Here is a 15,535-nt window from a genome sequence, read left to right as displayed (position 1 = left end):
GCATAGTGGGGTTCGGTAATGTGCAGAGGTCTGCAAGATACTGGGGTCATGATGTAGAGAGGATTAGATGGGGCCATGATAGTGCAGAGGTGGTACAGAGTCCAGGAGGGTCTAGGTGGTGCAGAAGTCTATTTGGGCAATATCCAAGATTGTTCAGAGGCCATGATGGTGTCTGGAACTAAGTAGTGTAGAAGCCTGGATGATGGATGGTGGCAAGGGAGATATGGCAGTGGTAATGTAATCAGAGTGGTAAAACATCAGTAGGGAAATACTATGGCAAAGCAATATTGTGGCACAGCAATGCTATAGTAGAGCAATACAATGGCAAAGCCAGTGCAGTATAATAATTGTAGAGTTAAGAGTATAGCAGATTGCTCATACAATGTCCAAAGGCACACACTGGGAAGTTCTTTGTGGAATAATGACTTTATATTAAACTGTGCGGTTATATCACCATACAGGCAGAACACATTTTGCATCTAACATCAAAATAAGAAGAAAACTAAAAGATTCCATGTACAACAGAGTACATGGCAACAATACAGAGTGACAACACAATAACACATTTAGGAACGGCTCCACCTGCAGTCCCTCCAGTGTAATTACTCATGCAACATTAAGTCTCAGTCTGTTGCAGTATCTCAACAAATAACATTAAATATAAAGGCAATGTGACAATAGCTGAAGGGAAATTAGTGGCAGGAGAGCAGTTAACAGACAGGGGCAAGTGTGAAGTGAGGACAAAGCAGAGATAAGAAAGATTGTGGAAAGCAGAAGGTACAAGTGAAAGGGTGAGAGAGAGAGAGAGCAATAAACAGAGAAAAGAAGATTCTGATTAGAAAGTTACAATGTCCATGTCAGAGGAATAAGCAGTGCAAGGGCTGCTGCATGTAAAGTTATTTATTGACAGGAATCAAAGGTTGTTCTCTGTTTTTCAACAGTGCATTTCCTTACACCTTGTGAGAAAAACAATTAGTATAGAAAAACCCCAACAGGTCCGCACTCCAACACATCTCCCGATAGGGAATTAATCTGGATCTGAGACGAGGGCCCATTTTGTCAGAAGCCAATTCAATTAATCTACCATTATGTTTTTGGACTGTGTGAGAAAACCAAAAAATATCTCCTATACCTCTCATTCTGTTCTGTGTTTTTAACTTTAGCTCTATATATTATCTCTTTACCAGTGTATCTCAAACATTTATTCATTTCACTCCTTGCATTTAAAATTACTATGGAACCATTCATCCTAAAGACAACAGGCCAACTCTCTCTCTTTTACCCAATCCTACCACTTCAAACACATTTCAAAGTCAAAATACGCCACTCCCATTTCTCATAATAATTAACACACCGTTCCTTAAATCGTTCACTCTCCATCATACATCACATTCAGCTTCCACAACCCTTTATCATACTCACTTTCTCTCTATTGTTTTGCCTTACACTGTAAACAATCACGGGCAGAGAGCAGTAGTTAATTGTTTGCTGAAAACTAATACAATTAATGCACCTCGTCAGAAATAGATAATCCAATCTCACCTCAACCATCCCTGTATCAGCCTTAAATATTACTTTTGGTTTTCTTGTATTGCAAACTTTCGCTGAAGAAGTTAATCACAAATCAGACATTATCAGTTGTATATTCTATTACACTCTCTCTCCATCATTCTTATCAATGATACAAGTCATACTCCCCATTAATACCTAAGGGATTTTCCCAGGTAGGAATACTTGTAGTCTTTTATTTTTCACAGCTTGTGCTTACACATTAAAGATTCTGGTCCCTAATGCACTAGCCCCCAACACTATCATTTCTATTTTTACCGGACCCTGCAAAACATTCTTATTATAAAATCCACTCTCCCATCTCCATATTAATAGCATAAGTACAACTTTTATGAGTGAGTTATTTCTGTGATGCAGTTGTCTGAGTAGTGCACTTCACATACTCTGTTTCGGAGTTATTTCACAAAACATTTGCCCGCCATTTACTACAATGTATTACCATTGTCCTCTGGAAAATGTGACAGTTGGCAATATACTTGTGCACCTACTGGTTGTTCTGGAAACTGTAACAGTGAACTCTTCCTGTGCACCTGCTGTGTGACCTGGAACATGTGACCTGCTGCGTGTTCTGGAAACTGTGATAGTTATTTGCAGCCCTGCTGGGTGACCTGGAACATGTGAACTGCTGGGTGGTCTGGAAACTGTGACAGTTATTTACAGCCCTGCTGGGTGACCAGGAACATGTGACCTGCTGGGTGGTTTGCAAACTGTGACAGTTATTTGCAGCCCTGTTAGGTGACCAGCAACATGTGACCCAGGAGTGTGGTATACGTGCACATGGGCATTTAGTTATAAGCAGGGCCAACATCAGGGGTATACGGCCGATACAGCTGTAAGGAGCCCGAACAGACATTTATTGGGGCGGGTTGGTGAGGGGTAGCGGAACATTTACAGTGATGAGGGGAGAATGAGGCATTTACTGTGATGAGGAAGAGAGGGGCGCAAGTATGGCAAAGAAGGAAAGGGGGGGTGCATGTACAGTGAAGAGCGAGAGGGGAGCATATGTATGTCAAAGAGGGGGAGGGGGCACGTGTACGGCAAAGAGGGAGAGGGAGGCGCATGTATGGCGAAGAGGGAGGGGGTTTGCATGGGGAGGGGGAGGTGGGGCCAGATTAATTAGTACAGGGGTGTCCAACCTTTTAGCTTCCCTGGGCCACATTGGAAGACGACGAGTTGGTTTGGGCCGCACATAAGATACACTAACAATAACGATAGCTGATCATCCAAAAAACCATAGAAAACATAGTTAACATAGAAAACATAGTTATATGAGAAAAAAAGTGATATATAATATATATATATATATATATATATATATATATATAATCACTTTTTTTTCAAATCCCCCTATACTTACCTTTCAATCGCCCTGTTCAAAAAATCCTCTCTGGTTATTATACTATAATCACTTTTTGTATTGTTTCGATGCAATATCAATAAAGTGCATTTACGCCAGGCATTGTATATCAGGGTGCCCTGACCAGGCCTGCGGTACCTGACATATACATCACTGTGACCCCAAATTGTGACCTGTTTTGCTAATTACACCACTGTGTTAGTTAAGGGATAACAACTTATAATGGGCCAAAGAGAATAATATATAATGCCCCATTAGTATTACAAGTAGAAGTATGTAGCAGGGAGATAAGGTCCATGATGCTCCAGGACCAGGTGAATTTTATTCACTTGTCAGCATCCCTTGAAATAATTAAAAAAATCCCCCTTAACTTACCTTTTAATCGGCTTGTTCTCCTGTCCTCTTCTCTTCTTTTCTCCAATTCTGTGCTGCTGATTGTTTTTCTCGCGCGGGTGACTTCTCTGTGTTGCGCTCCACAATGGATGTTGGGCGTGATGACATCACGCCCGACATTCACTGCGAGCACCGCACGGAGGAGGAGACAAGGGAGGGAGCCGGAGTACCAGCTGACGTGACCGCAAGGTAAGTATTTTCTTTTCTTTTTTTTGCAGGATTTTTTTTTTCCATTAACAGTGCTGCCCCCTTGCCACAACCAAAACTCCTTCTGGGCCACATTTACAGGTGTGCTGGGCCGCATGCGGCCCACAGGGCGCGGGTTGGGCAACCCTGAATTAGTACTAGGCCTCACAGTTTCTGATGGCAGTCCTGGTTATAAGTTCTGCGGTTTTGGTAGATTTAAAGAACTTCAACCAAAACCTAAAGGCTAGTATTATCTTAGAATCTGATATAAGGTGGAGTTAACTCTGATTAAACATGGTGTTTTACTTACCCGATCCAAGGGTCCGGGTATTTCTTATAATGCTCTAAACTGTCAGAGCTGTTGTGAATGTCCTTCCCCTGTAGTAAGCGAATGCAAATGAAGCTTTCACTAGGGCAGCTGATTTGTTTCAGGCATGTGGGACTTGCATCCAGGACAGCATTGTGGGACTATTAGAGGATTCACGGACCCAGGGCTGCCAAGAAGAATTCAGGGCCCGGGTACAACAAATTCATGGGGCCCCCCTCATATTCAAGTAAGACCCAAAATTTTTTTGCGCCGCCTTACGGCGGCGCAAAAAAATTTAGGTATATGGTCATACATTCAGGGGCGTGGCTAGCCAAATGGCGGTGCAAAAATTTTGGGAGGTGTAGTCATGCATTTGGGGGCGTGGCAAACGTGCCATTGGGGCGTGGCTAACATAAAAACCACTAGGCTCTCAATTCGCCAGAGCGTCACATATGTTCAAGCACTCCTGACTTTCAGGACATCTACCACCACAGTGTAGTATACAAACAATGCAGTGTGTACACAAACAGTTCAGTCTTGGCCTACACCTTACATTGGGCACAACATTCACCAAAAATTGGTATTGTCCCTACTAGAATCACAACATTTCACACACTGTGCTGCTCTCTCCTACCTGTTCTTCTCACTTTCTCCACCTGTGGCTGCTGGTTTCTTTAGTTGTGGCTTGTCCGGATCCAGGAATGTTGAAGGACCTATTTTGAAAAAAAAATGGCTACATTTAGAAAATTACAGCCAGCCCCGGCCTTAAATCAATAGCACTCACGATTAATAATTAGGCCTTCCTCCAGCCCCAACATTAAAATAATAGTATTCACATTTAATAAATAAACCTATTTCACTTCCTGCAAACAGCCCCAGCAATACCTATTTCCCGCAACCATCACTGCCATTAAATAATTCATAGTCACATTTAATAAATAGACCTCATTCTCCCTAAACTCACCCCAAGATTCAATAGCCCCCAAACCACCCAATCTTAAATTAATAGTCCCTACTATTAAATTGCCTCACCATCACCCTACAAACAAAATAGCGCCCATTAATTAGCCGCCACCTACCTCACACACACTACATTGCAACAAGCCCCCTGTGCCATCACACACATTACTGTGCCCCTTCATCACAACTACACTGTACCCCCTTATGCTCACACTGCGACCTCCATGCTGCTTTTCCCCCTTCTTTTTTACTTTGTGCCTCTCTCCCACTTTTTTTATTCCTCTGTTCCTCTCTCCCACTTTTTTTCCTCCTCTGTTCCTCTCTCCCAATTTTTTTTCCTCCTCTGTTCCTCTCTCCCACTTTTTTTTCCTCCTCTGTTCCTCTCTCCCACTTTTTTTCCCTCCTCTGTTCCTCTCTCCCCAATTTTTTTTTATTCCTCTGTGGCTCTCTCCTTTTTTTTCCTCCTCTGTTCCTCTCTCCCACTTTTTTTCCCTCCTCTGTTCCTCTCTCCCCAATTTTTTTTTTATTCATCTGTGGCTCTCTCCTTTTTTTCCTCCTCTGTTCCTCTCTCCCACTTTTTTTTTATTCCCCTGTGGCTCTCTCCTTTTTTTCCTCCTCTGTTCCTCTCTCCCACTTTTTTTTTATTACTCTGTGGCTCTCTCCTTTTTTTCCTCCTCTGTTTCTCTGTCCCCTTTCTTTATAGTACTGTCCCTCCCTGTTTTCCTCCCCTAGCCTCTCCGTTTCTTTACTTACCTTTTGTCAACTTCTTTCTTTTCTTTTCTGCTCTTCTGTCTCCTCTTCTGTCTTCTTTCTTCCTGCTGGCTGCGGCGCTCCTCACTGACTGACAGGCGTGACTTGATGACGTCACGCCCGGCAGTCAGTGTGAATGGAGGAGAGGAGGGACACGGCGCCGCGCGATCACGTGAGTATTTTTTTTTTTTATTATTTATTTTTTCTTACAGCTCCCAAGAAACCCAAGACCCCCCCCCCCCCCCCCCCCCGCGGGAAAAAAAATAAAAAAAGTTAAAAAAAAAAATACCGCAAGAGAGAAAAATAAAATAAGAAAATAAATAAATTTTATTAGCAGCGAGGGCCCGGCCCGGGCCCCCTGGCATGGCCGGGCCCGGGTAAACTGTACCCGCTCCCCCCCCCTCTCGGCGGCCCTGCACGGACCTGGTGCATCGGGCAAACAGCACATCACGGGTAACTAAAACACCAGATTTACTATTAATGTAATCAGCTTTGCCTACTAGATTATGAGTGTTGGGTAATGTTCTCTAACCAAGTTACTCCTAAAGTCTCAAACTTACTGTAATTATTTGCTATCCCTTTACAACTTATTCTCATAAGTTTGAAAATCATTCTATCATGGTTTTAATGGTATTTAAATGTTGAATAAATAAAACATATACAGCAATTTAGAGGAAAACATTGAAAAATAATACAGACAGTCAAATATCATAATAAAAACACTGTTTTCTTTGTCTTGTATTATTATTTAACATTTTATATTACATACAGGACAACATATGGACAATGTTTTTATTAGAGACAGATTGTATTTTTGTTTTGGTTTTTACATAAAAAGTACTAAGCAGAGCAGGTGTACTATTGATATTAATAGTTGTGACTGTGTGAGTGGATCATATTCCATCTCCTGGGGTAGATGGAGGTAAACAGCAGCAATGATGTCAAACAAGTCCATGGATTCTAGTACAAACAGCCTCAGCCAGGCTTATTAAGTAGCAAAAATAAAATATAACTTCAAAATAAATACCTTGCTGTCCGGCTTTTACTATATGACAAGTCTGACTACCAAACTGAAGCAAAACATAAACAGTGCAGCATGGTTCAGTCACAGGCAACGTAGCAAGGTTTCCTCTCACTGAGACTCACCAGCCTCAGTTCCCAAGGCAGAGAGAGAGAGGGACTGTCCTGAGAAGCAGCGTTTTACCTGCACTGCTCAGGTGCACATCCTAATTAGCAGCAGGTTAGCAGGTCACCTGAAAGACCCGGCTACAGGCCTAATGGATGGAACCCACCCTACTCTTTCCATCCATAAAACCCAGTACCCTTTCCGGATTTTCGACAAGCCTTTAATCTTGCAGCAGCTCACATGGGGTTTTATAAGCAGTATGTTAGAAGTCTAGGAGTAACATACATGTTACAATACACTTCACCCATGATTCTGTCACAGGTGGATAATTTTTTTAAATTGGATGGGGGTCTGAGAGCGATGATGAGCTCTACGGATATAGGTTCTCAAGTTCACTTCCGGTGTCAGCTTCGGATGTCCAACAAACAAGAAGAGATGAGGCTTCCTATCATCATATGTGTTAGATTTTATTCATTCTCTGGCCTTTGCTTCTAGGTCTCGGAGCAACTGGCAGGAAGAGCTCAGACTCATGGCTTTTGATGAAAAGAGTTTATTCCCTAAGGAAGGTCACTGGTACTAACACAGACACAGGAACTCCTAGATATATCCCTATTGAAATATGAACAAATCATTTAAATGCCTCAGCATTACAATATAAATAAATCAATGTGACTATAACTTTGATATTTATAATAATGCTGAGACATTTTGGCCATTGAATGATTTCATAAGAACTGAGGCTGATAGTTATGACTTATAATTGTGGCGCTAGTGTTTGGTACTGGCGGAATAAGTGGAATATTATACAAAGAAAACAAAAACGCAGCACTAAAGCACTAAACCAAGTGCAATATGAATATATACATGTATAATAAGGACCCTTTATTATCGTGTAATAGTTTCTATGTCATTTCAATGGTTTCTATCATTATAATATTTTCTATCTCAAAGGATCAAACAATTAAAAAGTCCAACAACAAAACCATCCGCTGCAGCATCCAAGATAGAAGAGTCCAGGATTTGCCATACTGGTGAAGCTCGGTTTGGATAGACAGAATGTGAGGAAGCCAGACACAAAGATTTATAAAAGAGTAGATTTATCAAACGTTCTAAACAAGGAAAGTGGTGGTGTTGCCCATAGCAACCAATCAGATTCTAGCTTTCCTTTAGTACATTCTAGAACATAATAGCTAGAATCTGATTGGTTGCTATGAGAACCTCCAGCAACTTTTTAGAAGGTTTGATAAATGTTCCCCAAAGAGAGACAGATCTCTGATAGATATAGGGGTCTGTTTATTAATATTGGGCCATATGGAAGATTTTCTATCACTGCTTATCAATAGGAAATATCAAGTAAGGAAGAAAGAGAGTTTGTGTTAGGTGCACTAGCTTCTTAAATATTTAAATATAACTTTTATTCAAGGACCTTGAATAAAAGTTATATTTTAATATTTAAGAAGCTAGTGCACCTAACACAAACTCTCTTTCTTCCTTACTTGATATATATTATCAGTTCAGGTAGCACCCCACCTATATATAGATAGAATCAATTTATAAGTTTATAATGGGTTTAAGCTTCTATGATTTGTGCGACAGCATTCCCTCTTTTTTCTATCAATAGGAAATGTCAGAGAAGAAAGTAGTGACAACCGAACTAGTTTTGTTATCCATTAATTCAACCCTCTTCTCCCCTTATTTCTTAAATATTTCATACCACTATATCTTATATCATACAACAGGGAGGTGTCATCATTATAACTTATATCGAGCGAGCGTAAATATACAGAAGAAAGGTGTCATTTAGCAGAGATGCACTTAGAGAGTGTTTTTAAAATTGAACTTTAACTATCAGCGGGCAAGTAGTACGAAGTCCATATACCTTAAAGCAACGAAACGCGTTGGGTAGTGGCTGATTGTCTAGTCCTTCTTCTCCGAAGTCTATACTTTGTTCCTGGGTAAGTTGTGTAACTCTTGTGGATCAGATAGGTGTTCTCTCATATCTTTTTGATGTACATGCAATGTGTATAGTTTTTTATGTATTAGACAGTTTTTTCAAGGGAAATATACTATGTTTTTTTATGTATTTACTTATGGAGTGCACACATTTGCAAGAAAAATTACTGGTGAAGTTTTCTTGGAGTGTAAAAAAGGATCCTATTTAATGATATGCACTTCTGCAATTGAAAGCTGGTACAAGGATACCTATATTGAGTATAACACTGGTGGATCAAAAGTTAGGGAGAGAGTGTGATTTATGGTGATATGCACATCTGTGACAAAGCTCTGGTACATAAGAATTTTATATATCACTGGTTTAAAGGTACATAGAAGACTCTATAGAAAGACTGATGGCTGTCAGGCGCCGTCCCTCCGCTTCTTTGGGACAGGCGCCTGTTACTTCACCTGCCGTGTCTGGTTGCCTGGTGGCAACCAGACGCGGCGGGGGAAGTGACAGGCGCCTTCAGTACTTTCTGCAGGATTGCCGACTCTTCTGCTCATTCGCGTCCCGTTACTAGGCAACGGGGCGCTAGTCGGGTCCCCGGCGGCAGACTCTGACACTCTGACCCAATACTCTGGTGCCAGAGTATTGGGTCATCCTGCTCCAGTGTTCCTTTATTCCAATTGACTTTCCTGAATATTCCCCCATTGGAAGTCACCAACCCGGCTTGTCTGACCATTCCATTGGAATCTCCCAGCTATAAGACACCTAGAGAATCACCAGACATAAGTTGGATAGGAAGAAGGGGAACTGTAATAAAGGTGTGGTCCAGTGGGGGAAGTTGAAATTTAGAATTCATGGTATGAAAAATGTAAGTTAAAGTAATTTGACAGAAGCCAGATGGAGAATTGGCGGTGTGACCTACCACCATACACCAGCCCACTTCCACCACTAGTTTGGTCACAAAGCCCATGTTTAACAAAAAAAGACTAGTACGCATGCCAATCAATGTGTACCTAAGCACCAGTGGATTAAGAAGGTAGCATGACCCTAAAACTTACTATAAACCATGTTGATACTCTTTTGTATGATAAAACATAAAAGATATAATTCAATTAAATTAGGTATAATAAAATGACCAAACAGGAGACATAAAACACCAAAGATATACACAATACCAAACATAATACAAACTGATGTGGTAGGTGTTTGTTAACATGTACATGTTATGTGAATATATAAAAAATATGAAATTATGTGTAATAGGATATGTAATGTATAGAATGACAATTTATATGCATATGTGTTCAAAATATATTTTAATGCTTGAAAAAAAATAATGACTGTCACTGGGACCATTACCTATATATGGATGAAAATTCATAGTTTATTTCTCCAAACATATATTAAATTAAAGAACACTTTCTCGTCTCTTACACTCTCCTCAACCTTCTGCCATAAGGCTTCCACTCTCTATACTCCACCGAGACTACCCTCACTAAATTGGCCAATAATCTACTCATGGGTAAGTTGAAGGGACACTTCTACATGCTCATCCATCTTGACCACTCTGCTGCTTTCAAAACAGTTGACCACCATTTTCTCCTGCACACCCGACTAACCCTTGGTCTTCTTGGCATTGTCCTTTTCTGGTTCACCTTCCACTTCTCTAAACACTCTGAGAAACCATCCCCTCCACACTGTCAGTCTGATGGGTCCATCAAGACTGTTCTTGGCCCTCTGCTTTTCTTTCTTTCTACCTATTCTCTCTTTAAACTAATACTCTCTTTCAGCCTCCACTATCACCTATATACATATGATTTACCTCTCCTCCACTGAACTCTTTCCTTCTCTCTTATCCCATGTATCCCACTACCTCTCCAGCATCTCCTCTTGGATGTCCCAAGTTACCTAAATCTCAGCATGTCCAAAACAGAACTTCTCACTTCCCAGTGTCACTACTGAACCCCTCTATTCTTTCTCACCGTTGACAACATCACACTCTCCCAAGTTCCCATTGCGTGCTGTCTTGGTGTCATCTTCGACTCTGTCCTCACGTTAGCGCAACACATCTAGTCCTTTGTGCTATCGTGCCCCCTCATTCTTCAAAACCAGAATACACCTGTTTCTGGATGTTACCAAACCCTTATCCATGTGCCTATTATTTCTCGTGTTGATTATTGCAAACTTCCTGTATATGGTCTTCCTCTCACCCGTCTATCCCCTCTACAATCCAGTGTAAATGCTGCGACAAAACTATCATTACTCCACATCCACTGAACCACTCTGCACTGACTCCACAATACCTACACAATCCAATTAAGGCTATTCACCCTCACCTTCAAAGCCCTTACCAAGACCTCCCCCTCAAATATCTCTGACATGATATACTCTCCCTCTTGCTGTTAGGAACCCCTCCAGCCAGTGCAACAAAACCCGGAGTCTGCTCTGAAAGTCTGGTGTTCACTGAAGCCCCTAGTGGTGGGGACAGACTTGGCCGCAGACAAACAGAGGGTCGTGAGATGTGCACTGACTGGGGAGAACCCAGCGATAGTGTGTAGGAGCAAACAGCAGCGTGAATCCAAGCAAGGGTCGAGGGCCGGCAGCAGACAGCGAAACCAGTAGTCAAGCCGAGGTCAGAGGTCACAGGCAAAACAGCAGCGTAAGAGTTCAGGCAATAGGTCACGGTCAGAAGCACAGGTTCAGGGTCCAGGAACAGGCGAGGGTCATACACGGGTAATCAATCAGAGGTAGAAACACTAACACAGGAACAAGGTAGCAGGCAGCAGAACTGAAAACAGGTCGCTATAACCGGCAGTGAGGCCCAGTCCTCACTGTCTTAAATAGTGCTAACAGCTAATCAGGGCAAAGCCCTGATAGTATTCCCAGGACCTGACTGATTAATAATAAGGGTGGGGCCAATAGGATCTAACGCGTCCAGCTGCACTAATGATTACACTGCAGCATGATTAATCAGCCAAGGATGGCTGGGTTAATACAGCCCTGCGCGCGCCCGGCTGTTTGACAGCTGGCCGGGCGCGGCGGCAGGGAGCCTGAAGCGTCCCGGTTGTTGCCCAGGCAACCGGGACTTGGGAACTGGAAGTGACGCCAGGTCGTCATGGAGACCGCCGGGACGTCACGAGCAGGACAGGAAGGGTCGCGGAGGCCGCGGACACCGCCGCGACTGCTGACACTTGCCCTTTTAGATCTGCCTGTTTCTGATAACCACCTCTCACTCCTGACCAGACTCTCCCCCAAACCAATATTTCAAGCACCTATTTACTATAGCCCAGGCTACCTCCACCCGATACTCGCAACAACAGTCCCAAAATCCACTCTGGCTCCCTCACTAGCTTCCGTTGTTTCAGAATCGCCCTCTCTCTCTAGACGTTAAGCTCTCACGAGTAGAGTCCTCTCTACCCTCTGTCTCATGTCTGCACATCCTTCAATCTTGAACTTGTTCTGTTTTATTTTCCCCCAAACTATTTTTTATTGAAAAGAAACATAAAGAAATGTTGTTACAAACAATCCAATGTTTTTGTGTATACTAAAATATAAAATATAGTAATAACACAACCAACATACAGCTCAATGTTGTAGTATTTACCAAAACCTATAAAGATATATAACAATAGATTGACGAAATAATAGAAATATGGCCCATAACTGCGTCGTGTTTATATGGGGGGGACCTAAAAGAGGGGAAGCAGGGTGAGAAGGGCTGATAGAATACAGATATTGGGGGGTTGAGCAGACTGGTAATATAAATAAAAGAGACTGGAGAGGAACCCACTAACATATCAGTTTTTTTTAGATATATCAACTACTCTTTTTTTTAATGGGAATCTGTTCTGATCATATAGGGGTATATTTACTAAACTGCGGGTTTGAAAAAGTGGAGATGTTGCCTATAGCAACCAATCAGATCCTAGTTATCATTTATTTAGTACATTCTACAAAATGACAGCTAGAATCTGATTGGTTGCTATAGGCAACATCTCCACTTTTTCAATCCCGCAGTTTAGTAACTATACCCCTGAGTTCTTGTAGCAATCCGATCCTAACCATTGTAGCCATACGGCGTTAACTTCCGATGGCTTGTCTGTTGCAGATGATGTTATATCATCCATGGTCCTGTAATAATACATTTGTGAACACCAGCCTTTAATTAAGGGGTAGTACAAGATTTCCAACGAGTTGATATTTGTTCTGTTTTTTTATGTATGATATGATTTGTTATACCAGCTATGCAGCGCAGCTTTGTGGCATCTTATAATGATAATGAACTTACTGTATCATTAAAATAAACAAGTACAGAAGCTAGACAGTATTTGCATAGTGGGGTTACATATACTATTGTCATTTCTAGTTATTATCCCATGCCCCAGTAAACATATTATATATCCAAAACATGTTAAATTGTTTCTGCCTCTGACTTCTCTGCTAATCATATGGTTGTATTCCGTAGGAGAATAATGTCCTGTCTTTGCAGGGGGTTTTAACAAAAATGTAACAACAGATTTGCAGTTTCGGAATTCGCATAATCTCTACCACTGTAGACACTTCAACCAGCAGTTACTGCAGTAGATAAGATGCATATTTAATAAATAACATCCAGAATAGTCTTACTACTAGCAGGGTCATCTGGCTGTTGGCCAATAACTTTGTATTTTATAGGGATTGTATAGGGGGGGGGGGGGAAGAATCATTTTTCACATTGATCTCTATAGCAACTACACACTAATTTCCAAATGCTTGGCACACACAACATAAAAGCATTTATGGTATGTGAAGTATTGTGAAAAATGTGTGTACACTCAGGAATGGTATTCAATTGACCACAAGTTATTTTTTTACACCGTGTTAAATCATTTTAACGCGATTTTTCTTAATTTTGGAGCAAGTTAACTTTACCCGCTATTCAAATCAATTTTTAACGCACCATTTTTTTGGGTTCAAACGGTCCTATCGCGCTCCAGTAGAAGGTCTATTGAAAGTATATGGTGTGCGAGAGGCAGCCGCGTTAAAAGTTATTCAATTGTGTTTTGACACGGTGCGTTAAACAGGCCACTATGCTGTTTTATCTCGCACCTCTTTGGGGTGTGCTGAAAATAAAAAAACCTAAGAAAACTATTTGAAAACATGTAATCATGAAAAGAAAAAGATAAACTATGTTTATCAGTAATGCATAACATGACAAAAGTTGATTTTATTTTAAAAAAAGAACGAAAAAAACCACAAAAATCACTAATTAATTATATTTATGTATGTTTTTTATACTAATATGTATGTACTAATGTGTTTTGACATGATATAGATGATTCTATAGTAAAAAGTAGTAAAATAAAAAATATGCTAAAAGAAAGTACTGTATGTAGATGTTATAAAATAGAAAGGTTGTGTATTGCAATCTAACGTATGCAAATGTATGCCAATCCTTTTTTTTTTTTTTGTATACATGACCGCATTAAACCCACCCCCTTCACTCCCCTAAAAATTCGCAAGCACCAATGATTAACGTATGGGGGCAACGTTACCTGTTTTTCAATTGAATTGCACGATTTTTTCCGCGGGGTTAGCTAAAAACGATCGTGCCATCGGGTCAAAACCCGCGCGGGGAATTTTTTTTTTACTCCAAAGGCAAAAAAAAAAAAATTGTGGTCAATTAAATTTTCCCCTAAGGGGTCGATTCAATTTGGCCACGTTAGTCTAGGATTAAAGCTGCGCTAGTACTATTACCTTTAATATGGTAATTTTAACCCAGATTTTTGCTTGCGGCCCTGAGAGGTGCAAGCAAAAATTACCGTAATAACTGTAATACTGTGCACTTTTACCGTACAGTGCGCAGGCCGCGTTCTTCCTAGAACAATGCGGCTGAATTGAAGTGGCCCCTAATACTGTATTTAATGGTAACCAGAATGGGATCTGTATAGTGCAACGGGCCACTAAAATGGTCCGTCTTTATATTTAATACAAGTTAACCCGTGCATGATACTCATGCATTCTAGTCAAATCAAGCTACTTAAGGTGTTAAAAAGGTTCTTGTCATGCATTTGAGCCATAGCCCAGGCCTCAACCACCAACCACTCCCCACTGTCACCCCCAGCAACCACCAACCACTCCCCACTGTCACCCCCGGCAACCACCAACCACTCCCCACTGTCACCCCCGGCAACCACCAACCACTCCCCACTGTCACTTCTCCTTCAAGAAATATATATATATTTTTTAAATCTTTATAAACACTTTTAACAATTAACAAATTAAATTAACAAATTAAAAACATCTTAGTATACCAAATTTCAGCCCTTTCTGAATTTTTTTTCCACACACACTAAGAATTTAGTAGGTCAGTGTATAACTCCGCCCAGCAGGTGGCGCTGCAGCTTGGTTTTATTTTTTACACACACACACACAGACAGACTAACACACGCCACTAGACATTTATATTATAGATAAAATAATACCTTCTGCATTGTTTGCGAGATAGCAGATCCGGTTCTCCATTTCTAAAGAAAAAGAAAAAGAGATGATGACATATTTCAGCTGATCTATATCTAGTAATGCACATCGTTATTTACAGTGTGACTTATTAAATCAACATGTCATTTACAAAGTGCACATGATGGTGGTGTTCTATTTGCAGATGTTGATTTTAAAGAAAAATCATGTAACAATCTATCCATCAAGGTGTCCGTCCCTGAAGGCAGTGGAACTCCGCCACAGTTTATTAGTATTCATTCCCAGTAGTTGCATCGGTTTGTTAAACCCAGTTGTTGCAAGATTTTTATTGTTATTTTGTAATTTAAAAGATTTTTAGTAGATTTTCCAAAGTAAAAAGTATACATAAATAAACACATCTCACATGGCAGGTAAATACGTTGGTTACGATGGACAAAAATACAACAGAAAAATTAAAAAGGCAGTGGCGCACGCAGGGGGGGTTTC

General features: G+C 40.9%; 1 protein-coding gene across 1 annotated transcript in view; it reads left to right on the top strand.

Annotated features, from left to right (window-relative positions):
- The window catches only part of LOC142107491 (cell adhesion molecule CEACAM8-like), a 368,458-nt gene that overhangs the window by 234,880 nt on the left and 118,043 nt on the right, over positions 1–15,535 (top strand). The window lies entirely within an intron of this gene.

This window comes from Mixophyes fleayi, chromosome 11 (assembly GCF_038048845.1).
Source record: "Mixophyes fleayi isolate aMixFle1 chromosome 11, aMixFle1.hap1, whole genome shotgun sequence".
Taxonomy (NCBI): domain Eukaryota; kingdom Metazoa; phylum Chordata; class Amphibia; order Anura; family Limnodynastidae; genus Mixophyes; species Mixophyes fleayi.
This window is presented reverse-complemented; position numbering and strand designations above follow the sequence as displayed.